The sequence below is a fragment of the Ochotona princeps genome, chromosome 26 (genome assembly GCF_030435755.1).
Source record: "Ochotona princeps isolate mOchPri1 chromosome 26, mOchPri1.hap1, whole genome shotgun sequence".
NCBI lineage: Eukaryota > Metazoa > Chordata > Mammalia > Lagomorpha > Ochotonidae > Ochotona > Ochotona princeps.
In genome coordinates, this window is record NC_080857.1 from 20874764 (window position 1) to 20900670 (window position 25907).

A 25907-nucleotide genomic window follows, 5' to 3' on the forward strand; every position below is an offset into this window, starting at 1 on the left:
TGTCACCAGATCAACCCTACAAATGTTACTCAAAAAGTAAAGACAGAAAGGAAAAACAAAGCAACTACGCTCAACGATGGCAAAGAGGAACTTCTTAGTAAAAACCACAAGAGAAACTCAATCAGTGAGACTAGTAGATAAAATAGTCCAGAAAATATGCAAATACTTGGAAGCTGAACATGCTACTGAATGAACAACTGGTTAGATAGGAAACCAAAGAAGATATTTAAAATTCTTTGAAGTGAATGAAGCCATCAGTGCAATGTATCAAAGCCTGTGGGACAGAGCCAAAACCATGCTAAGAGGAACATTTACTGCAATCAGCATCTGTATCAAGAAAGTAGAAGGGCACCAGGTAAACGAGCTACTATGCAGCTGAACAATATAGCATAACAATAGCAAAATAACCCAAGATTATCAGAAAAAGAGATCATCAAAATAAAGGAGGAAACAGGCCAAGTAGAGACCAAAAGAACAATACATAATTAACCAAAGAGCTGGTTTGTCAAGAAAATAAAAATAAATACCACTCTATCCCCACTGATCAAAAAAAGACAAGAAAAAACAGAATCAAAGATGAGAAAGAAACCTAACAATTAGTAACTACTATAAGCAACTATATGCCAACAAACCAGAAGATCTAGAAAAAATGGATAGATTCCTGGATACATATCATTTGCCAAAATACAATGAGTTAACAGAAAATCTAAACACACTTAAAACTACAACTGAGATCAAATCAGTAATTAAATCCCTCCCAATAACAAGAAGCCCAGGACCAATCTGCTGCATTCTACCAACAGGAAAAAGAGCAGCACTGTGGTGTGTGCATCTCTCCTGAGGAAAAGAAAGACCTCCCAGTAAAACTAACATACCTCGACAAGATACTAGATTCTCTACCATTGCCTATGCCTGCAATGTCATGACACTGTCAATAACAGCATGTTGAAACTGTAACTGCAGCTACAGGACTTATGCTGTTGTACATCAGTGGGGCAAACAGGGTTTGCGGGCAGAAGGGGGAAGAGAGGATAAGGAGTGACGGGGTCTGTTCTATACCTACAAAAATGCATAATAAAATGAATAAACTTTTTAAAAAACTTAAGACCAAAAAAAAAAAAAAAAAAAAAAGAAATGTGAGTATAGGGTATTTTAGGAAAACACAAGCTCTGCACTGTCATAACCAGGACGAGGGTGATCTGGTGTCTGTAATCTTAAGACCCTTCCACCACTGCGGCTCATGCGGGTTGCTTCAAAGCCAAAACCATCTTGGGGGAAAAAGAACTGAAAAGAACATTTTCGATTCTCACACCTGAATGCTGATTCACTACCTGAGAAGGGCTACACGAAGAGAGAATGCCAGTCAACACGACATGACACGCCATGCCAGTTTAATTTAACCATATTATTTTTGCCTGGCTTTGCAATTATTCCCACATTCCCCAGGGAGAAACTAATGGATTACTAAAAATAAAATGGAGATTAAGTGAATCACTTCAGATGTTTTGGCTCTGAACTCAAAACTGGCTTAAACAAAAAGGAAACACATTGGCTCAGACACTTGGACCATCAGAACAGGGGCAGGCACCAGGCTGATTCCCTGTGATTCTGGAATCTGTCCTCCACCCTGTGTAGCTTCTGGCTCAGGCTGACAGCCAGGAGGCTGCACACTAAGACCTCACAGCGTCACACAGCAACATCCAGAAGAGAAGAGGCAGTACCCTCTTAAACCTTCATCCTACGTACAAGGAAAGTAACGCCAGAAGCCCCAGCAAATCTGCCTTGGGCCTTCCTGGCTGGAACAGGAACATCCTGAAACCATCCCTCCAGCCAGTTAACAGCCAACACTAATCAGAGTGACCCGAGCTCAAGCCCAACAAGGACACAGTGGGACGGGATGGCCCCGAATGAGGGCTTCACCAGCTGCTGTGATCAGTTCCTCGACCTCATAACATGGAACACAGACGTTTGCAAGATTAGGATCCAAGCCTACTGCCCACTCTAGCTCCATGGATTAGCTTCAACAACTCCGTGTGCATCAAAACGTGATATCAAAGTCACAGTAAGTCTCTACAACTACACACTCAGAAAGCAGAAAAACACATTAACTTTCTAACTTTTATAGAAAAGAGATTTTTCTTTCTATATTTCCATTTATCAGAAAGATAAATAAACTAAGCATTTTATATAGGAAACCTGGCATAGTACTCACTGTGCTCTTGTGCCATGGCCATGGATATTCAGACAGCAGCATCATCCATGCTAGCAACGTTTAACCTGTGGGGGAATACAAGATGCTGAAGTACACACATGGCTTCACTGGAACACTACAGCTGCACAACATTGGCAAAAGTCTTATATCTGCTCTCAAATAGGTACGCCTGCCTTTCTGAAGTATGCAGCTCTGCTACAATTAAACATTGGGAAAAAAGGCACCAACTTTAGAGTATCTCTGCTATTTCCCAGTTAAGGTCAGCAGCATCTGTTGTAGATGTGAACATCAAAAAGCCAAAATAAACAAACATGTTTTAAGCAGTGCTGCTCTGGACTACTACTTTCAAAAAAATCAAAAGGGGGAGGAGAGATAAAGAACCTCAAAAATGACATGACCTACCCACTCACATATACACCAAGCTCTTCAGTTAGGGGCAACTGAAATCTAGCTAAGTCAGCACCAACATTTAACTCAGAGTTCTGAGAAAACAGTTCTCAGTAGAAAACTATGCTCCTATCTTATCCAAATAGCTGACACAGCATCATCTTACTTAAGACAATCTCTGAATATTTAGCATTCCATGAAATACTGAACAAACACACCCATAACACTGGAGATCTAAAGTCCTGCAATTGTTTTTAATACTCATCAGTGAAAGATAAGAATACTGTCCTTTTCCAGACCCCAGGAGAAAAATGAGCCCAACAAATCAGCCATGTGATAGAGAAACTTTCCTGGTAAGTAACCTTTCAGAATGAGGTGCTTCTTCCCAGGGGTCTGGTGTCTTGACAAGGCCAAGGATGCCGAGTCACGCATCCACAGAGGCCACATCCGATCTCACTCAGCTCTCATTCTGCTCAGTGAAGGCGACATTCAGCCACACTGCTGTATTCACCATGATTCATAAGAAGATCACGTATTTTTTTGAAAGATTTACTTATTTTTATTGGAAAAGCAGAGTCACAGAGAAAAGGAGAGACAAAGATCTTCTGTCCACTGGTTCACTCCCTATGTTGCTGCAAGAGTGAGAGCTGAGTTGATCTGAAGCCAGGAGCTTCTTCCGGGTCTCCCACGTGGGTGCAGGGTCCCAAGACTTTAGGCTGTCCTTGACTGCTTTCCCAGGCTACAAGCAGGGAGCTGGATGGGAAGTGCAGCAGCCAGGGCATGAACTGGTGGCCATATGGGATATTGGTGTGTGCAATGTGAGGATTTAGCCAGTAGGCTTTTGCACCAGGCCCGCAAAATAATTATTATTTTTATTCATTTGAAAGGCAAAGTTACAGAGGTGCAAGGCTGGGAGGAGGGAAAGGCAGGAATACAGATCTTCCATCGCTGCTTCACTCCCTAAACGGCAGCAGTGGCTAGGATTCACTGGCCCAGGAATCAAACACTGGTACTCGGGGGAGCCTGTGTCCTCACAAGGAGGGGCCTGGAAGCCACCCTCACTTCACTTACAGACTGCTGCCTGCCTGCCATTCACCCTTCTTCTAGTGCCAGGCAGGGCTTCAGAACTGGGAGCAGACAGGGCACAATGGAGGGCAAGAGGCAGAGGTACTAGAGGAAGGAAGGAGAGGAACAGATGGTGGATGAAGACACCAGTACGAATAAGGCACTGCGCTTTAACATAATCTGCAGACTAATCCATACAAAATAGAAAGTAACATAAGCAGCTTAGAAACACGCAATTTGGAAGGTCAGCGATCCTGCCATTTGGACATAAATAATGATAATTTTAAAGTTCACTAAAGCTCTTAAAAGACTGCTGAAGGGATTTAACTTCCAGTTCAATCATCTCTTCCAGTCTAACAGATTAAAATGGGCAGGACAATGGAGCTTTTCAAACCCGACAGATAAAACAGTCGACTTTCTAAGCCTGCATGCTTTCAATAACCTCTAAGCTTTCTTATCACTAAATAAGGGTCAACCAAATGTTACCATGTTGAAAAATTAATTAGACCTTGTAACTTTCCAGCAGTTACAGGAAGTCATTAAGCTACCCCAGTGGTGCTCACATGACAAGTGGGAGAAACTAGGCATGAAACCCAGGGAATGAAAGGATCACAGTCATCGGCACAGGAAGGATGCACAGGTGAAACAGATCAGTGAACTGCGTAACTGACGTGCAGGAGTCCCTGTCTTAGAGGGACTCACAGAATGCAGAAACCTACAAGTGTGTGTATGGAGTAAGATTGTCACAAAAGTTATGAAACATTCACACAAGCTATGGGAATCATGAATGAGCCAGAGGAAATGACAGCATGTAGGGAGAGTGAAGCGGGGGTGGGGTGGGGAGCTGTCTCCCAGAAGTAACAGTGATCACAGATGGGCAGAGAAGCACTATTCCAGGCAAAGGGAGAAAATGTGAAAAGGCGTGGTAGTACCATCAGTTGGTCACGTTTGAGGAGTAACAGGAGATCAGAAGCAGCGAGAACATATGTGTAAGGTAAAACTAAAGCCCAGACAGTGCAAGGACTTTGCTACATCACCGACATTTAAATCTTATTTCATAAGCATAATGAAACTATAGAGGGTGGGGCGATGAGACTGAAGTATTAGCAGTAGAGGAGTGGAATGATCTGTAAAATTAAAAAAGAAAAAAACCCTAACTGAAATCAATTAGTGTGTAGGGGGAACCTAAAATAAAATACAAATAGTAACAAGTGAATTTTATCTCCAATAGACAATCTAACCACATGGAAGGGCAGGCAGAAGAAAAGAAATTCTGGTCTTTTGACAATAGACAGGGATGGCAGAGCTAATAACAGAGAAGGGAAAGGCCAGAAGGACTGCACTTGGTGGCCACAGGTTGAAGCAGAGGCATCATTACCATTCCCCAGGCACCCTCTGTACCTGCTGCTGCATACACCCCCAGGCAGAGGACCATGAAGGCCTGTGCATGCCTGCAGAGCTCTGTCTTCCCAGACAACCTTGGTAGAGTGACAGCTCAGCATTTATGAGCATACCTAACAAAAGGTGTTTCTTTTCTTCTCTTAATTTATTTGAAAGAGATATGAAGAGAGAGAAGTAGAGACAAAGAGAAGATTTTCAGTCTTCCATCCACTGGCTCACTACCCAGATGACTACAACGGCTGGACCTGGGATAGGCCAAAGCCAGGAGCCTCACTTGGGTCTCCCAAGTGGGTACAGAAGTCCAAGTACCCAGGACATCCTCTCCTGTTTCCACAGGCCATCTGCAGGGAGCTGGGTCCGAAGTAGAGCAATGAAGACTCCCAACGGGCATCAATGGCAGTGGCTTTACCTGCTATTTCACAACACCAGTGCTAAATACTAGTTTCTGAACAGCACCCCCATAAAAAGAAGAGTACTTGGAGAAATGTCTGGCTGCAAAATTAGCAACAAGGTAAGCACCAGACAAACCTGATTGTTATTCTGAGGTCAAAAAGCAAGGGAGAACTCAGAAATGACAGGAATTTACCAAAAGGATGCTGGAACCAAACCAAAGGGCCACATCTGGATGAATAAAATGAATTTGAAAATTGTATTAACAGGTTATATAACCCATAGCATTACACAGATATCAACTAATTTAAACTGATAAAAAAAACCCTGCATAAATGAATGGAAGAGAAAGCCCAAGCTCCTTAGAATCCTTTTCTGTTTGTGAGCTGGGGAGACAGGGACAAAGAGAAGGCAAAAACTCCGATCTGCTGGTACACTCTTTCAAAAGCTACCAATGATGAGGGGAGGGCAAGAACGCGTCTCAGGTCTCCCACGTGGACAGCAGGAACCCAACTACCTGAGCTAGCACCTTGGAGCTGCTTCTCAAGGTCTGAATTAGCAGGTGCATGGACAACAGTGTCTGAGACAAGAGCTGAAGCCAGCTACTCCATTAGGAAAACCAGCTAGTGTACGTACTAGGTAAGTGTCCATTCCCTCATACTTCCTTATGGAAGAATTTCAATTGACAAATGTAGAAAGAATGATGGAAAAACAACCATTTAGCAAACACCACAGATAAAAGGAGACCAAAACAAACGCAACAGCTAGGCGCAATGCTCAATACTGCTTTGGTTTAGTACAAAGGACATACTTAATGCAACAGCTGACAAAATACAATCACATCACACACGATGATTAGTAAGCAATATTACGTCAATGCTAATATTATGATAATTTTACTATTATTAACATTTGGGGAAGATGAATTAGAGCTAAAGGGAAACTGACAGATTTTTCCAACTTAAAAATATTTTGAGATTATTTCAATATAAAACGTAAAAAGACATGGCTGGATGAGACATTGTGAGTCATGATCTTAAATCAAAACCCAGCATCATGGCTTTTCCTCACCATGCCAGATATTAAAGCTAATAAAGCCTGATATCCAAAAGGAGACGTACATGGGTGCAAAAGAAAAGCCTGCAAATGAGAACAAAGAATTGTAAATAACCAAAGGGAATAGAAAAAGAGTCAGGTGAAAGTTTAGTATTAAACCATCTGACAATGGGGAAGGTGGGAAGGGACTGAGCAGTTTTAAAAAAATTCATGAGATGGATAAATTACAGATTAGACACTGATCTTTATATATATAAAGATCAGTGAAGTGAAAGACAGATCTGGAAAAGTATTCAGAATGCTTCCCAAATAAAGAAATGTAACCATGAGACAGAGAAAACGGTATGCGTGATAAAGTAAGTGGGGCTGACATATGTTTAAAAAAGGTATCAGAAAAAGACAATGTACAGACTCTCTAGTGGGAATGACATGGATTCTCAATTCAGAAAGGCCAAAAAAAAAAAAAAAAAAAAAACCAAGAGAAAATCGATACCAAGAAACAGCAGAGAGCAACTTCACAACATCAAATAAAAAACAATCTTCACAAATACAGTAGACAGATGCCCAGCGCAGTAGCCTAGCAGCTAAGGTCCTCGCCTGACATGCACTGGGATCCCATATGGGTACCGGTTCTAATTCCAGCAGCCCTGCTTCCCATCCAGCTCCCTGCTAGTGGACTGGGAAGGCAGTTGAGTATGGCTCAAAGCCTTGGACCCTGCACCCATGTGGGAGACCTGGAGGAAGTTCCTCGCTCCTGGCTCCTGGCTTAGGATCAGTGCAGCAGTGGCCATTGCAGCCACTTGGGGAGTGAATGAACAGACATAGGATCTTCCTCTCTGTATATCTGACTTTCCAATAAAAATAAACCTTACCAAAAAAATTCAGACAGAATTAAAAGTCAGCTACAAATTATTTCAAATAAAGTGATGGTTGGTTTCTCAATACCATCAGTGGAACTAAGGGAAATACTCATCAAACCTAAATTCCACAGCTACAGAGAATCCCTTCTCAAACAATAAGCACTTTCAGGTAAGCAAAAACGAGAGTGTGTCATCAGTAGGCACGCACTGATGATCCCAGATGGAAGTCATCAAAGGCAATATTGAAGAGTGATGTCACATAAAAGATGACAATCAAATTAAATACCAAGAAACAGAAGATCCACAACCTCATTAGACATTTAAGAACATACTGGAGGGGCTCGGCAGTGTGGCCTAGTGGCTAAGGTCCTCGCTTTGATCCCATATGGCCGCTGGTTCTAATCCTGGCAGCTCCACTTCCTCTCTATCTCTCCTCCTCTCAGTATATCTGACTTTGTACGTAATAAAAATAAAATAAATCTTTAAAAAAAAAGAACATACTGGACAAGTAAAATCATAAGGTGGTAGGTAACATTACTTATACCTCAAATTAATAAACTATATGGCAGTATCTATTAAAGTTGAACATATGCATATATGCTGCATAACTCAGCCAACATAAATGAATCTACAAATGTGTGGCAAAGGATACTAAAGGGGTTTAGGAGATATTATTCCAAAATACAACAGTACTTTGGCATTTAAGAAAACTGCAGAGGAAAACAACCAACAACGAAACAAACAAAAAAACAACAAAAAAAAAACCTCTCTCTGATCCTCTCTCATCCTGTAGGCCATTACAGAATTCACCAACCTTCCTAATACAGTGGGTCTCGAGACTCGCCCCCCCAATACTTGCTGGAAAGGAATGTCTTCATCTGTGAAGGCAGGGGGATCCTGAGAATACAAATAAACAGACCCGGCAAGTCTTTAGAAAAAATAGCCTCCTTTGTTTGACCAGGCTTCTGCCCACCTGCCCATTCACTGACAACCGTAACACAAAAATACACACAGTGTCTGTGTGTCTCAGGCTCTCTTGTCACACATGACCTATAGTAAGTAAATTGCTATGCTTATTGTGTTCATTTGTCATTTGTTACAGGGTCATCAGCCAGCCACCTAATAATGAGTACAAAAAAGAACTCTGGGGTCACTGCTGTGGTGCAGTGTATTAAGCTACTGTCACACCATCATTCCATAAAGAGGTGCCAGTTTGAATCCTGGCTGTTTTGCTCCCAATCCAATACTTTGCTCAAGTGACCAGGAAAGCAGTGGATGAGAGATTTTTGTACTTGGGCCCCTGCCATTCACATGGGAGTGGACCAGGATGGAGTTCCTGGTTTCTAGCTTTGGCTAACTCAAAAATAAGCCAAGGGGGCCCGGCGGCGTGGCCTAGCGGCTAAAGTCCTCGCCTTGAACACACCGGGATCCCATTTGGGCGCCGGTTCTAATACCAACAGCTCCACTTCCCATCCAGCTCCCTGCTTGTGGCCTGGGAAAGCAGTCGAGGACGGCCCAAAGCTTTGGGACACTGCACCCGCGTGGGAGACCTGGAAGAGGTTCCTGGTTCCCGGCATCGGATCGGCGCACACCGGCCCATTGCTGCTCACTTGGGGAGTGAAACATCGGATGGAAGATCTTCCTCTCTGTCTCTCCTCCTCTCTGTATATCCGGCTTTCCAATAATAATAAAATCTTTAAAAAAAAAAAATAAGCCAAGGGATGGAAGATCTCTTTCTTCCTTGCCTATTCTGTCATTTTTTTTTTTGTCTGTCAAACAAACAAAAAAACCTTTTTAAAATAAAAGAACTTTCTCCACTACAACATGAACAGGGATACTCCCAACAGTGTAACCCCTAACAGCCAAAAACTAGAAACAACTTCAATGTACATTCACAGAAGAAACTACAAAAAGAATCAAGCAATTCTGTACAATGGCATAGTCATCAAAAGAATACAACATTGCTACCTGCGACAGTATGAATGAATATCATCAATATAACACGGAGAAGAAGCCACCTGCAAAATATACATGCCAAATAATTCTGTTTATACGAAGTTCAGTATCAGGCACAAACAAGGACAAGCGGAATAATACTGGTTATTTTCATGACCTGGGATGTGGCTAAGTTTCAGAGACGAATTCAATTTCTGAATAGCACTGACCTGTCCTCTAATTATATGATCTGTGCACATTTCTACATTTTGATCAAAATTCAAAATAGTATTATCTAAAAATGAATAATGAGCAAGTATACTGGCAGGATTATCAGAGAACTCACAGCTACGATCGGTGCTGTTGCTGAAGGAATATGTTCACTTGGATAAGCTGACTGAAGTAGTATCTGCCCGGCTTCTCCACTGTCGAGTTACCTACACTTTCCTTCTTTGTAATTAGCAAGAATTACAGAGGGAGATCCTTTGAAGCTATGTCAACATCCTGTTTATAAGCTTTTAACTAATTTTTTTGTCCTTTGTACTGATATTATTCATGCATTCAGTGGCTTGTAATCACTATAATCACTATAACGATAATCAGCTACAGACATTACTGCTGCTGTAACCCAATCTGCCCAGGATTGGCCAACAGAAAGAGACAGCTTCCAGCGCATTTTAACATGACCCTACCTTTCTTTTTTGCATCTTTTATTTCTGAAACAAGAAACAGGTCTCATTTTGCAATTTCTCATCGTTAAAAGCAATATGTCTCCTAATTCTTTTATTAAAACACAGAATGCCTTTTTAAAAAACTAAAATCTGCCAGGTATGGTGGTGCACGCCTATGGTCCCAGCTACTTGGGAGGCTGAGGCCAGAGGATCGCTTTAGGAGTTCTGGGCTGCAGTGTGCTATGCCGATTGGGTGTCCGTACTAAGCTCGGCATCAATATGATGACCTCCTGGGAGCAGGGGACCACCAGGTTGCCTAAGGTGGGGAAGGTGATCTGGCCCAGGTCAGAAATGGAGCAGGTCAAAAACTGAAATCCAGATGTGAGAAATCCTCCTGGTTGAGATGGAGGGGCTGCTTTCAGCCACTCTCAGTGGACCACACTGGGAAACACAGGAGGGGAAATAAAAAAGTTCATGAGAAAATTGAATTAAAAGATTTAAATAAATTTGAATTTTGGTGCAAACATTTTGAGATCCAGGCATCAACTTTTTTTGGAATATATACCTTCTTAAACTTTTTTGAAGACCTATTGTATAGAATAACATCTACATCCATAGGATTTCTCAAGGAACTTGAGGAGTTTGTGACGGACGAAGCTTACATGGAAAAGTGAAAAGCCCAACAATCTAGTAAGACAGTAGGGAGGGGACATGCCTTGTTAACTCATTACAACACAAAGAGAACAGCAGATTAAAGCAAAAAAGTTAAGTTTTTTAACAATGATACTTCCACAGATATTTATCCTTACAGGGGTAAATTAAACAGAACTATTTCACTCTCCATAATAAAAATGAATTCCAATTTAACTGATGACTTACACGTAAAGGTCAAAATTATAAAACTTTTATGGACAATAAAAGTATATTTAATGCCTCCACCAAAGGTTAACAACATAAGAAGAAAAACCATAAAGAAAAAAAAAAATCCATTCTACATTTAACTAAGAATGTCTGGAGGAGGACGTTTGCCCTTGCTGTTCCCTTGCCGTCCCAGGTGCCTGTGGCCCACAGTGAAGGGCATACGTTTGTTTCTCATCATCTGGCCCTAGTTTCTGCTAATGCAGATCTGAGAAGGGAACAGGGATGGCTCAACTAACTCAACTCCTTACATCCACATGGGAACCCGTACGAGTTCAGCCAAGACCCAGTCACTTGGGGGTAACTGCAGAGTGAACCAGCAAATGAGAACGCTGATTCTCAAACTCATAAAGTGAACAAAAATTTGTAAATAACATCTGCTCATTAAAGGATACTACAAAGACAATTACAATATAAGCTACATTAGAAAACATACAACAAAATCTAAATATCCAGAATGCATTAATCTATATAAACGTATGTGAAAGAGAAGCAATACAGAGAAAAACAAAAATTGCAACAGAAGAGGAAATGAAAACGTCCTTAAGGACACGACATGATACTGTTCTTTAGAAAGCAAGGGATATAAATAGAAAGCACCTTTACACATCTAGTAGCTTCTCATGTGTGCAGCAAAACCGGCCAACGGCAAGTCCTGACGCTCTGGTGGAAGTATGCGCTGAACAGCCGTCGCCAGCGGCCCAATGGAAGCGCCACACACGGACAACCCTGCCGCCCAGAAACCTCCTCCCTGCAGTTACTCTCATTGAGAACAGGAGACACAGAGACACACCCAACTGTTCCTAGTCACTGAAAACTGCAAACAATGCACATTCCAACAGCATCACTAAAACCAAAATGTGGCTCTGTTTGTGGCAAAACCAGTGAACTACGAAGCTACACTGAATCAAGTAGAAACCAGAGACAATGCCTTTCAATACATTTTAGAAACTAGTTATAAACAAAAAATGAGCTCCCAAGTTCTCTGAAGGCTGGACCACTATCACTTAACAGACCTATCACTACAGTTTGTTTTTTTCCTAGAGACTGTGCATATTCCCAAGGCACAAACATTAACTTCTCCCAAAACAGTAACACAACTCGCTACATCTTGGAGCATCAAACTGAGCCCCTGGCAAATACAGGATTAAATAAGGTACAACAAAACTGTAAACCTCATTTGTCATGTATAGAAGAATGCACTTAAATTCCCTGTGCCCCAATAAAACACTTGCAAAGACATCCACGTTGCAGTTTTTCAAGAGAAAGGCACGTATTTAAGGAAAAGGCAAGCACCAGTTCTGTTAGCAGCTGTAGAAGTCAGGGAAGATTGCTTGTTATTAACTGCACTATCAACTCATTTCTGTATACGATATACTGTAACATACCACAGCTTCCAACCACAACAGTTTAAACTTTGCAAATCAGAATAAATGGACCATAAAAGCCAAACATAAACAGCCTCGTGCGAGCAGGATGCTAAGCGTTAGACACATGCCTCCGGTTCAGCCAGCCCTGGGTCACCATCAGGACCTTGTCAACCTCCAAGCAAAAGGTTCTTTACAACATTAAGAGTTGACTAATTTTAGTAATCTGAAAAATTGCATAAGCTACATATTTAAGACTGCGAACGGAGGCACTATCTATTGCTTTGTGGGTTTAAATCAGCTTCAATTATGATGCACCACACCATGTTTTACATGGGTCACAGTATGTACAAAATCAAACAGGTGGTAAGTTACACAGAGACATCAAGTGGCAGTTTAAGTTAATTCAGCTCTAACTCACTTTGCTTTTTAACAAATATTTCAAAAAGAGCATTTCCACAGCCTATGAGGATTTTTATTTTAAACAAATTGACATCTTTATGTATTTAAGAAATAACTGTGCAGGGTAACAGAAGAAATGAGCTGTTACAGGATACACTAGAAATACATTTCAGCAAATCATTAGTCTCCGTTCTCAAGGGTATGCACTGGGTGCATCAGCCTAGCAAGTCACTGAATTTATTAAGCCATCATTCTGCTGCACCAATTCTCCATTCTTTCCTTTAGCACACAATGAATAAATTAAAAGCAAATGTTTGCTTTCCTCTCTACAGCAACAACTGTGCATTTGGCCTGAAATCTAAATAACCAGGTTCGTTATGAAATTTTTGAAATTCAGCCAATATACAGATCTTTTCACTAAAAATAAGCACAAAAGAAACATGGCTCAAATCATAATTGCCACATTTAACTACTCGGGCTGGGGGACGACAGCCTTCTCACACAAGCTGGATAACCAGACCAGCCCTCACCAAAGCCATACATGGCCTACTGTCACGGAAAAGAAAGTAATTATCAAGATTTTGAAACACGGACATTCAACTGGGTTAGCCTCTCTGGCCTAAAAGCTATTGATACAATACTTAACCAACCACATAATGCATTTTTACACTGGCTAAGCCTGCATCAGATATCATGGTTAGTTTGCATGTTAAGTTAGCACGAGTGTAATACTCCATTATCTAAGTAATAATTTAGGTGTTGCTATGAGGATACTTTATGTCTGGAGCGCATATCTAAACCTTTATGCCTCAAGTAAAGGCAAATATATTTGATAATATGAACGGGCCTCATTCAAACAGCTGAAAAAATCTAAACAACAAAAAACTGAGGGTTGCCAAACAGGGAAATTTTGCCTCAAGACTGCACCATCAACACCTGAGTTTGCAGCCTGCATTGGCCCCTCAGATTTTCAAGCTCCAGCCTTTATTACATGACCAAGTTCTTTCCCTAAAATCAATCAATCCCCATCTCTCTCCCTCTCTCTCTGTGCGTGCCTGTGTGTGTGTACAGATATATACACAAAGCTATTCTGTTTCAGAGACTCCGAAAGAAACATCACCCACTAATTCCAACATCAAATGTGCAGTTTTTCCACTCCAGAAAATTTTCTAGTTCTTGGAAGATACCACTGCGCTAATAACACTGACACTTGGTGCTGACACTGTCAACATGGCGTTACCTTGAAGCCCATAAGAAAAGGGCTCAGTCTCATCAGAACACCCCACTGCAAATGTCAATCATTTAAGTCCAGGCCACAGTATTCCTGACCAACACAGTGGAAGCCCACAACCCCTTGTCTGGGTTCAGTCATTTCCTAGGATGGTTCACAGAACTCAATAAATCTCAACTCAATCTGCATTTACCAACTGGTTTCAAAGACTACAACTATGAAACAGCCAAAGAAAGAAGGGACAGGAAGAAACGCCAGGCTCAGAGGTGCCCTCTTGGCAGGTACCTTGAAAGGCTCCCCACTAGGAAGCTCCCTGAACTCCATTTTGGAGGATTTTTATAAGGGAACAGAGGCTACATCACATAGGCTCGATTGATGAGATCACTGGCTGCGGCTGATTAGCAATTCAGTCTGCAGACTGCCGGGGCTCCATGGAGGTAACGGGATGACACACCTCTAACACCCCTAGAAACAACCCCCATCTTACAGGATATGGAAAGATTCGCCAGCCACCAATCATCTCATCATGCAACCAAACATTTGGAAAAGCTCTTCTGCCAGGAAGCAGGGACTAAAACCAAACATCCTCACAAAAGATGTCCCCATCCCTCCGATCATTGAGGCACCTTTCTAAGGGGTTCAGAGGTTCTGTGTCAAGAACCAGGGTCAGAGATCAAACATTTCTTCTATTGCTATGCAAAATGAGAAACTCTGAGATGTAAAGATTCCTAAATTTAAACTCATACAAGGAAAGACACCTTAATGCAATTCATCTGGAGAAGCAAATGCATCTCCTGCCTGTCTAGAGACCATACTCAATGAGCTGTTTCCCAAAAAACTGAAATAAAGGTAGACTGTGAGACGTGGACTACAGAACCAACGTGAAACAAAAAGGTGTTGGGGGAAGAAGATACCCTGTGACCTGAGGAGGGGGCAGCAGGAGAGCTGGCAGGAGACCATGCAGAGGACTCAGAACAAGCCACACCTGATTGAGCTAGCGAGGTCAGTACTCATTCAACTTTTCCACACAAACACAGTTTCAGAATCTATGATGATTCAACTGTTTCATTTTGACAGTCTTGTCTTGTTGTTAGTAATATCGTTAACTGGCAGAGTCCATTATCTAATGCTCAGGAAGGAAGGAGAGCCTCAAGATAAAATCATTCAATGTGACATAGCCACCAAGTGGTATAGGAACCCAAATGCAGACTGGGCCTTGCTGTAAGCTAATGGACTATGTGTAGTACCAGCTTTTACTAAGGCGAGCAACAAAACAAAAACATTCTGAGACAGGGACCTTGTAAGCAGTGTCATAGATGTGTTGAAAGTAATCATAGGATTAAAAGGAACCATCATGAGCAGCAAGGAAAATAATAGTAAAGTGTATAATAAAGGAAAGATTTCTAGTCCATAGCTGCTAACTATTAAATAGAATTCATGAGAAGCCAGTGTTTTGGACTAAGATTCTGAACCAGCTGCCAACAGATCAAACCAACTTGAGTCCTGTTACCACCACAGAAGCAAACCAACACTTTAAAAAATAAGGCAAATTCCTAAACAGGCCACTTTTTCCAAAAATCAGGGAATTCCAGCAGTGAATCAGAAAGCTCACAGTGAACCTGGAGGGACCTACCCCATGAGAAAGACCCCTCTGTTTCATTCCTACAAGTCACCTGAAGTAAACTGATACTCACCTACCCCATTTCTGAATTGTACTGCTTCCTTGATCCAGCTGAAGTTACTGTAGAAAACTAACTGTTCTGTCACCTGTGCCAGGGCACCTCGCTTGCTAAATGGAATGTTATTGCATTCAGGGAAAAACTAATAAAAGTCAATTAGATATTTAAATTAAATGTGTTAAAATTTGCTTCTTCACATGACCTATGAACTTTTTCCATTCTTCTATCTCAATAAATCTGAGTGAACTCAAAGGAATACAGGCAATCCCAGGACAGATGACATCAAGAGAGCAGCACAGTGCAACCAGACTGAGAAACAGAAACATATGGAACAAATGAAGCAGAGAAAAGGCAAAAAACGGATAGGCCTGAGATACCAGAAACTCCTACAACTGAAAGGGTGGGACCTACAATAAATGTTCCTAACAGGACCCAGGAAAAACAGTCAACGAGTGTCAGCAGATTATGGGAGAGGGAGCAGAAGCAGGACAGTCGGCTAGGTAATCCAACAGCAAGACTGCCAACACCAGTCCTCACCTTTCTCCGTGTGGCTACCCGTGGCACTGGCCTACAGATGACGGCCACTGTGACCTATAAGCCAAAGGATTGGACCCTGTGTTCCCAATGGCTGAGGTGACCCTGTACTCAAGAGAAAGTTACATACACTTCACTGGATTCACTTCACGCTATTCCACAGCCACGGCTTCTGCAATGAGAGCCCACATGAGCTCTCACAAGGTCAACAGTTGCTCTACAACAAAGCCAAACACAATCTTCAAGGGCTTCTGCTAACCACAAATGGTTCTAGGAGAATCCAGAATCACACTGTGAGGAAATCAATAGGTGGAAAGGAGTACTGAATTTAGGAACACCTTAGAAAAGCTCGTATGAGAAAACAAAGGCTATATTTTCAATAAATTCTCTCCTGGTAATCCAAGAAACTATGACACCTATGAAAAGGTGAATTGACCTTTTTGGTTAAAACAAGCTTATTGGGAAATGGAAGTAGGAAGAGGGATCAGCATCGGCTAATGGCTGTATCCAGGATTCGACCCCAAACAGGCAGTCCAGACTGCAGCCATTAGCCTAGCTCTCTCTTGGAAATCCCTGTGCTGGCTTCCTCTCTTGATACACAAATCTTTAAATCACATAAAGCCTTTCTCATAACACAGATTCCTCTCCAAAGAAGTAACACAGTAAGAAGCTGCCAAGAATCATTTGAAACGTTCCATCTTAACATGAGTGGAGGCATGGTCTATTCTGATGGCACTACTATTACACGAAGAAAAAAGCAAAAGAGAAAACGGGAGAGGGAGGGAACAGTGACCAACACACCCAACATAAAATGCTGCCTTTGCAGGAAGGAGCCATGGAGCAAAAGCCTATGTCAATCGCATTTCACATGCAAATCCAAGTTCACCTCTTCTATTGAAGATCAAGAGATCTGGTCCCTTTGGGCCCACATCCCCAAATAGCAATGGTGGCTGGAGCCACATATGATATGCTGGCCCTTCCCTCTCCCCATTCTCCACCACTGCAAGATCCTCCTCCTGATCCCAGACCTATGTCAACTGCTATCCATCACTCTACTCACCCTGATATTTTTCTTATAACAGGTCATTTTTCTTATCCAGGGACCTGCTCTTGATCACTGACATGCTTAGCCCCTGCAGGTATTCGGATTTATGAAGAAAAAAAAAACTACCTAAAAGTATACAGATCTGACATAAAAGGGAGTGGGGGTTGATTTGGCAAAGGGCCTGATGTAAGTTAACATGGACGAAGGCTGAGCTCACATACAACTATATATGAAAGGAGGTAGCAACTATGATTGGAACTTTAGGATATATTCATGATTCAAGTCAAAAAAGAAAGTGAAAGGAAGTTCAAAGACTGAGATGTGCAAGTAAGTAGTCAAATGAGTTGACAGCACATTGATTATTGCAAAAAATGCATTCCACTGAGAGGCTAGCACTGTAAAAAATGAATACAGTCCCTTATAATCTGAAATTATAACAAATTCATATTTAAACTATCCATGTGCCTGCATTACGTATCAATTAACACACAAAGCTAGCTTAATTACTCTCAACCTAAGTGTTACTATGGCAAGTTATTTGAAAATCATTTTCCATTAACCATAACTATAACATTTAGATTACTTAAGTTTTGAAAGTAAAAAGTACTAAGGAAAAGAAGGGGCAGAAAAAATATTAGACACAATTCAACAACAAAGTTCTCTCAAAATTTCAGAAATATGAATAACTTACACTGTTATAACAAAAATGTCCAGTTAGCAAAATTAAAAAGTTACCATGTACTCCTTGAAATTTTTACATAACAAGAAAGAGACCCATTTAGTGATGGCAAATTTACTCAAAATTTTATTTAATTTATCCAAGAGACAAAATTCCTATTGTTGCTCCATTCCGTTCCTCAAATACCCTCAAGGGCTACAAGGCAATCCACGCAGGAGGGTGTCAGGACTTGACTGCTTCTTGAGCCATCACCTGTTAGCCAAGGTGCACAACAGCAGGAAGCTGGAATACAGAGTGAAGCCAGGACTCTAAACCAGTCACACCAACATGGGGTGCCTCTATCCCTGAATGCTGCCTAAACACTGTGCCCAACGCCTCTCCTGCCAGTAATGGCTTTATGCTAGACATATATAGCAAACTATACAAGATCCTGATGACACTGCCTTACAACTGAAAGGATCCTTCCTTTCCTATTAGGCATATAGGGTGATGAGTTAATCACTTAAAACTCACTCAGCAATTGCAGTAAGTCAAAGTAGTTTTTCACACTGGATTACCTCCAGCCAATATTCTGACCTAAGAAGTAACTCAAATGTCCATCCCCACAGCAGAATTTAAAGCAAAACCATCAGAGAATGAAAAAGCAGGAATGGTGACGCATTTCTGCTTTAAGAACAAAGTTTAGAAACATTGCTATGTAAAACAGGTTTCTCTGATAGGGCTTGCATAGTAGATACAATATAAAATATTGGTGGAATTTATAAGGAAATACAATTTCAATACTATAGTAGATACAATATAAAATATTGGTGGAATTTATAAGGAAATACAATTTCAATACTAACTGATTAATAAAACAGAAAAATCAAAGCAAAACAAAAAAATAGTCATTGGTTTAGAACTATTAAAATAGCAAAATATACCTCTGACAGGAAGCCTGAACTAAAGCTGTTCTGATGCTGTCAGAGGAACAGGGCTTTGAAAAGCAGCTAACACTGAGCCAACAACTCAGCACCCTTGCCGATGTCATCAACGGCACCCAGAGGCACTCAACTTGGAGCAACTGAGCCCACGTACATAACACAACAGAAGCAAAGGCGCATGAACGTACGCTCTGCAGAAACACAACGAAGAATCTGGAAACAAATCAATTATTCTCAACAGAAATATTGTATAGAAGATAAAGAAAATCAACACCATAATCTGGAATTTATTACTCTTTAATGTGAAAATAATGAAGATCATATGGAAACCTAGAAAAGTAACTGGTATCAAGTCAAGGTGGCAAGTGAAGTAACACCTTTACACCAATATTATAACCAAACAACAAAGGAGAAATAGGTCTGTGTATGGTCAAGCCAAGAATGAAAACATTCAAAAAGTCTAAACAATTGTTGTATTGGAGCGGATATGTTTATGAAACATTTTTCAATATTTTAATAGCAGATGAAATGGGAAGAAAATCTATGCATCACAGAATTGAAAGATTGGTGAATGGGCTGACATTGGGTACAGTGCTACCTGCATCGGTGGCATGCCCTATAGACACTGGTTAATGTCCTCGCTGCTCCACTTTCAATTCGGATCCCTGCTAATGACCTGAGAAAAAGCAGCAACAGATGGTCCAGGCATGTGAACCTACATCCACATGAGACCCTGACTCTTGGGTCTCAGCCCTGCCCAGCCCTCGTCATTGTGGGCATCTGGGACTAATCCAGCAGATGGAAGATTTCTGCCCACCCCCTCTCCATGTAACTTGCCCGAATAAATACATACATACATCTTCATAAAACAAGAATGGAACAGAGACAAAAAATCACCATGTTAGAGACCAAGCGGGAGCCCACATTTATACAGCAGCGAGGACGGGTTTTCGTAGACAGCTAACAAAAGGTCATCACCAGCTTTAGAAGCCAGGGTAAACTGCCCCAGACTAGACTAGGGCAACCTAAGCAGAAGGGCAGACACAAATCCTACACAGAGAACTGACAAATACCTGAGGCTGCAAAGTGCCTGAAGTGCCCCAGGCAACACTGGAGGCTAAGAAAGGTAGCAGAAATTTTTCCTGAAAAACAAAAATCGAAGTTCAGAAAAGACAGCTCAGATAGTGAGACAGAGGAGGGTAACCATCGGTGAAAAACTGAAAATGCTACAAATCATGAATGCCAGCAGTGGTTCTTGGGGGCCACAATTCAAGGCCTCACACTGTGGTGGAGCACAGCATGGCTTCTTATTGTCTGTAACTCACAGGAAATCAAATTTGCTTTTTTTAATCTTACTTTAAAAAAAAATTTATATATGTATTTTTTAAAATATGGAATGCGTCACGAATTTGCGCGTCATCCTTGCGCAGGGGCCATGCTAATCTTCTCTGTATTGTTTAATTTTAGTGTATGTGCTGCCAAAGTGAGCACAAATTGTTTTTTTTTTTTAAAGTGATACCTCACGTAAAATTCTCATACCCTCTTAAACTTAAGTCACACTAATTAGAACATGTGTCAAATAAATAGTTCTCATACTGTCTTCAACAAAAGCCAGAGGTTCTAAGTTAAAGTAATTTTATTAAGAGCAGCAAATATTTGGCCTGAATATAAAATTCACTTTTTTCTTCATTTTAACATACCTCAAATGAGTATGTATCTTACAACCTGGAGCATAACAATGTACATGCAAAACTACAGTTTTGAAGAGTGCACTCACATAAGAACGCACTTACAACATCAAGTATCTTACATTCCTTAATAGCTGGTATCTTTCTCCTTACAAAGTTCTCATGTTCCTCTGTAACTACAACTGAAAAACGGAAGCAGAACAAACAGGAGCGGGACACATGCAATTTTAAGTGAGTTTTTGTTTCATAAAAGTATAAAATATTGAACATTTCAACAGACAGATTACTGACTCTATAATTAAATGATCCCCCGGGTCTTGATTCAATAAAGTGCATTTGTGCTCACCAATGCAGAACATAAATCCGACACACAGTCTCCCAGCACTTGATGTGACTGAGGGCCATGATACAACACGGCAGAAGTAATGTTAAAGGGAAAAGCACAACTAAAAAGCATACTTGTTTTTAAACATCAGTTACTTAAAATTGTTTTTCTATCAAACGAAGGTCAGAGGCAAAGACACTTCTATTAAAAATACTACATTTGAAAAGATATGTATAAGATCGGGCCCGGCGGTGTGGCCTAGTGGCTCAAGTCCTCACCTTGAAAGCCACAGGATCCCATATGGGCGCTGGTTCTAATCCCAGCAGCTCCACTTCCCATCCAGCTCCCTGCTTGTGACCTGGGAAAGCAGTCCAGGACGGCCCAAAACCTTGGGACCCTGCACCCGCATGGGAGACCTGGAAGAGGTTCCAGGTTCTTGGCTTCAGATCGGTGCGCACCGGCCCGTTGTGGCTCACTTGGGGAGTGAAACATCGGATGGAAGATCTTCCTCTCTGTCTCTCCTCCTCTATATATCCGGCTTTCCAATAATAATAAATCTTTAAAAAAAAAAAAAGAAAAGATATGCTAATACCTACCTCAGTTGTGTGTATTTAAACTGTGTTAATCTCTTTCCAAATTTCATAAACCTAAAATTAATCCCCAAATATTCTACTAAAATAAATGAATATATACTACCAATTTTTAGCGACAAGTTTATCTGGTTTTAGCTTTGGGAAATGGATTACCCAGAAACATTAAGGAAAAATATTTGAAGAAGGCAGGTGTTCAGCCTTGCAGTTAAGACACCCGTGTCCCATATTAAAATGTGTGGCTCAATGCTGAGTCAGGCTGCTGATTGCAGCTTCTTGCTAATGCAAACCCTGGAAGATAGTGGTAAGGGCTCAGTTAACCAGGTTACTGTCACAAAGTTGGAGACTCTATCGTATCCCAGGGTTCTGCATGGTCCCAAACCAGTCCAGGCTCAGCCATTCGCAGCCTCTGCAGAGATCAGTAGATGGGAGCTCCTACTGTCTCTTCCTCCATCCTTCATTCTGTCTCTCAAATGAAGAATTTTAGCTATAGCTGAATCATTTGCAGCATCGCCCTCAGTAATCACTATTAATGGGACACAATTCCCAGCACATCTAACACTCAGCCTGCGAGACCCAGACGAGGAGTCCACTGTATGCTGCAGCACCAGGACTGTGACTGGACTGGAAGTTGAGCAGCCAGGACACGAATCAGCGCCCATTTGGGATGCTGGCACTTGCAGGAGGAGGACTAGCCAGTGGAGTCACTGTGCCAATCCAAGAATGCCCACTTTTACCAACCTCATTCAATTCAGTACTGAAAAATCTTAGCAACTGCAATTAAGAAAAAGAAATGCAATAAAAACAGAAAGGAGAAAATAAAAATATCCGTCTTTGCAAATGATCATAATGTTGGTCCTTGAAAAACCTAAACAGTACCAAAAAAAAAAAACTATTAGAGCTGAGAAACCAATTCAGTAAACAGAATATAAAATCAACACTAAAAAGTGCATGTCACTGAAAAAGAAATCAAGAGGTCCCTTCCACAAAAACAATGTAAATGTTTTAGAATGCATTTACCAAAAAAGCACAAGAACTCAACAACAAAAAGATACAACACTGATGAAAGAAAACTTCAAGAACACACACATATAAAGGCATATAATGCTCATGGATTAGAACCACTGACACTGTTAAATGTCTATACTGCTTAAAATGATCGATAGATTCTATACAACCCCTATCAAAACACACGAACTGGTGCTATAATGGGTACCTGCAAGGTCAGGATTTAGCCACTGGGCCCAGCAAAATTAAGTTGTAGGTATATGTGATGATTTCTTGGATAAGACTCTAAAAATGTAAGCAGCAAAAGCAAAATCAGACAAATGGGATTATGTCAGAGAATCTTCTGCATGGCAAAGCACATGATCAATAGTGAAGAACTGTCTGACAGAATGGAAGAAAATACCTGCCGGCTACTTACCTAAAAAAAGCTGCATACCCAAATCATATCAGGAACTGCAAAAACTCAGTAACATAACAAAACAAAAACACAAAACCAATCCAGCTATGACAAGTGTGATGGACTTGAACAGTTTTCAAAAGACAAAAATCAACGAAACCCCAGTCAGAATCACCGGCCATCACGGAACCAGATCCAAAGTACAGTGATCCACCTCTCCCCTTCCAGAATGTCTGTTATCACAGAGTAACAAACACTGCGCAGGACACTGCCACTGTAGAAAACATCGGGCCCGGTGGCGTGGCCTAGTGGCTCAAGTCCTAGCCTTGAACACACCGGGATCCCATATGGGCGTCGGTTCTAATCCCGGCAGCTCCACTTCCCATCCAGCTCCCTGCTTGTGGCCTGGGAAAGCAGTCGAGGACGGCTCAAAACCTTGGGACCCCGCACCCGCGTGGGAGACCTGGAAGAGGTTCCTGGTTCCCGGCATCGGATCGGCGCGCACCGGCCCATTGTGGCTCACTTGGGGAGTGAAACATCGGATGGAAGATCTTCCTCTCTGTATATCTGGCTTTCCAATTAAAATGAATAAAAAAAAAACTGTTTTTAAAAAAGAAAACATCATGGAAATCTCTACAAAGAGAATTCTCATATTATCCAGCAGTTCCACTACTGGGAGTATATCCAAAAGACATGAATAAACTGCATCAAAGGGATACTTGTACCACTGTTTGCACTAGCTCTATTAACAACAGCTATAATACAGGACCAACCAAGGTTCCATCAACAGATAATGGATAAAGAAAATGTGATCTATAAACATAGTGGAATACTATTCAGTCACACACAAAAAAATGGATACAATTCTGCCATTTGCAGCAACATGGATGGAACTGGGAGACATCACGGCAAGTGGAATCATATACATAAAACAAATATCACATGTTCTCCCTCATGGGTGGAAATTACGAAAAAAAAAAAAGCTTCAATGTGAACACAGAATGCGGATCACTAGAGGCTGGGGACAGGGAGGTACACTGGGAATCAGGGTTAAAAGCAGGGTTTAGTTCCTTCATTGCGATACTTTATCATGTTAACAGGAGAAACTACATGTGAACCCTGTATTTCTTCACAATTTTTGTTTCATAAATGTATCTACTCTGAAATGGAAAGCTAAAGAAAATATTCCCATGCAAGAAGTTCAATCACACCCTTCTGATTATATAACTTTATTAATTTGCTTTTGTAGTCATTTTCTTGGCATAAGGGATGCTACACTATCAAATGTAATAATGCCAGACCTTCCTTTACTTACTATTATGTTCACATTTGCTTACTTTAAGCACATTTTTCAGAAAGTGAGAAGCATAATACCCATCAAACTGTAAGATCTTCAACTGGGATAGATGTTACATCATCACAGAAATTGCATCAATTTTGTCCTATGTAAGAGAAAAGCGGAAATTACACATAGGACTTCAAATTTTTCAGGATTTCATCACCAAGTCTGAAATGAAATGTGAGACAATCTGAGCAATGCGTTCTACTAGGAGACAAAGCATTCCTGCCCTCAGGGAGGTACAGTACACTTGGCAATGAAATCCGAAGCCCTTGTAACAATGGACAGCACACTCGGAAGACTGGAGGAGCCTAGGGAAGCACAAGGATAACAGTCATTTCACTGAGAAGTATATTAACATTAACTAAATTTTTCACCATCGTAACTGAAAAAATACTGTTGATAGACCACAAAAGCATTACTAATAACAAGATTCCATCAGTATGTTTACCACCATGTACGTATTTTAAACGCTGCCATTTTTTTTCTATTTAATGAATCCATCATAGTTTATTCCTATGATGATAAAGAAGTTTCAGTGCTGGCACTTGAAAATATTCAGACTTGGCAGAAATCCTTAACATGGGAGACTAAAATGACCAAATAAGGGAACTCGGCAATGAACGAGAAAGGGTTAAGAATAACTATGACTAACAATGAAGAATTTTAATTACTTGACAACACTCTGGAATGCAGTATGAACCGCAGGAGAAAAATTAGTTATCAACGGATGTTGTTAATTAAGAAATCTTGTGTGCACTCCTGAGCATTTTCACAAATTAAACACACCAGGTAACTACTCAATTAAGAAACTGCTATAAGCAATACATCAGAAACCATGTCCAGAGAGCCTAAACATCCACAAAGCCCACCAGCACCATCAAGTCTTGCTTTACAGACTGGCTCTGCTATTTTCTGAACCGGTCATCTTACCAGTACTGGAAAAGCATTAGTTTAAAAATGTCATCCAGAATGTACAACTGGAAAGAAAAAAAACTGTCTTCTGTTCTACACCATGCAATACTATGTTGTAACAGGAAGCAAAATACCACAAGGTATTTTTCCACTGACTACTAACAAATTTGGCTGGGTATTGTTTGGTATAATGGTAACACAGAAGCAATGCTGCTATTAATATTTCTTTATACATTCTCTGGGGCTTACATATGTATGTTTCTGTTGGACCTGCATACCTGCAAGAGGAAGGGCCAGGTTAAAAGCACCAATTTACAACTCCAGTGGTAACAACTCTCTTCACTTGAATTACAATTCTTTTTTCATTAGTTATCTTCACAGGTTGACTATAATGTTACATAATAATGTCCTTTTTCTTTGTAAGAACCATTTGCGGGAGTAAGCGCTGACTGGGCAGTTCCAGGCCTGTTCCACGGGGAGAGCCCAGGTTCCACTCCCTTTCTGGCAAGTCTTGAGCTTCCCACCAGTGCAGCCTCCGAGAGGCAGCAGGGTCACTGCAGTAACAGGCTCCTGCCAGCCACTCGGGGAAGACCTGGAACACATTTCCAGCTTCAGGCACTGCCCAGGCCCCATCATGGGTGGGCCAGCAGACAGAAGCTAATGCTCTTCTTGCTCCCTATCCTCACCCCCACTGCCCACCTTCTTATATCTTTTTTTTAAAAGATTTATTGATTTATTTTTTATTACAAAGTCAGATATACAGAGAGGAGGAGAGACAGAGAGGAAGATCTTCCATCCGATGTTTCACTCCCCAAGTGAGCCACAACGGACAGTGCTGCGCCGATCCAGGTCTCCCACGTGGGTGCAGTGTCCCAATGCTTTGGGTCGTC

At 41.2% G+C, this 25907-nt stretch overlaps 1 protein-coding gene and 1 non-coding gene across 11 annotated transcripts in view; both read right to left on the bottom strand.

Moving 5' to 3' along the window:
* SIPA1L1 (signal induced proliferation associated 1 like 1) overlaps window positions 1–25907 on the bottom strand; it is a 313038-nt gene that overhangs the window by 155003 nt on the left and 132128 nt on the right. For 7 of the 10 annotated variants that reach the window (XM_058655252.1, XM_058655253.1, XM_058655258.1 and 4 more), the window contains one exon: window positions 2213–2277. The exons of 1 other annotated variant lie outside the window; for it this stretch is intronic. The gene's annotated coding sequence lies outside the window, so the exon portion shown is untranslated. Of the gene's footprint in view, window positions 1–2212; window positions 2278–24137; window positions 24206–25295; window positions 25561–25907 lie in introns of those variants that run through there. 2 more of the 10 variants (XM_058655257.1, XM_012926731.2) reach the window with 2 other exon arrangements.
* LOC118759828 (U6 spliceosomal RNA) lies at window positions 20141–20246 on the bottom strand. The gene has a single exon (XR_004996412.2). It is a non-coding gene; the product is annotated as a U6 spliceosomal RNA (small nuclear RNA).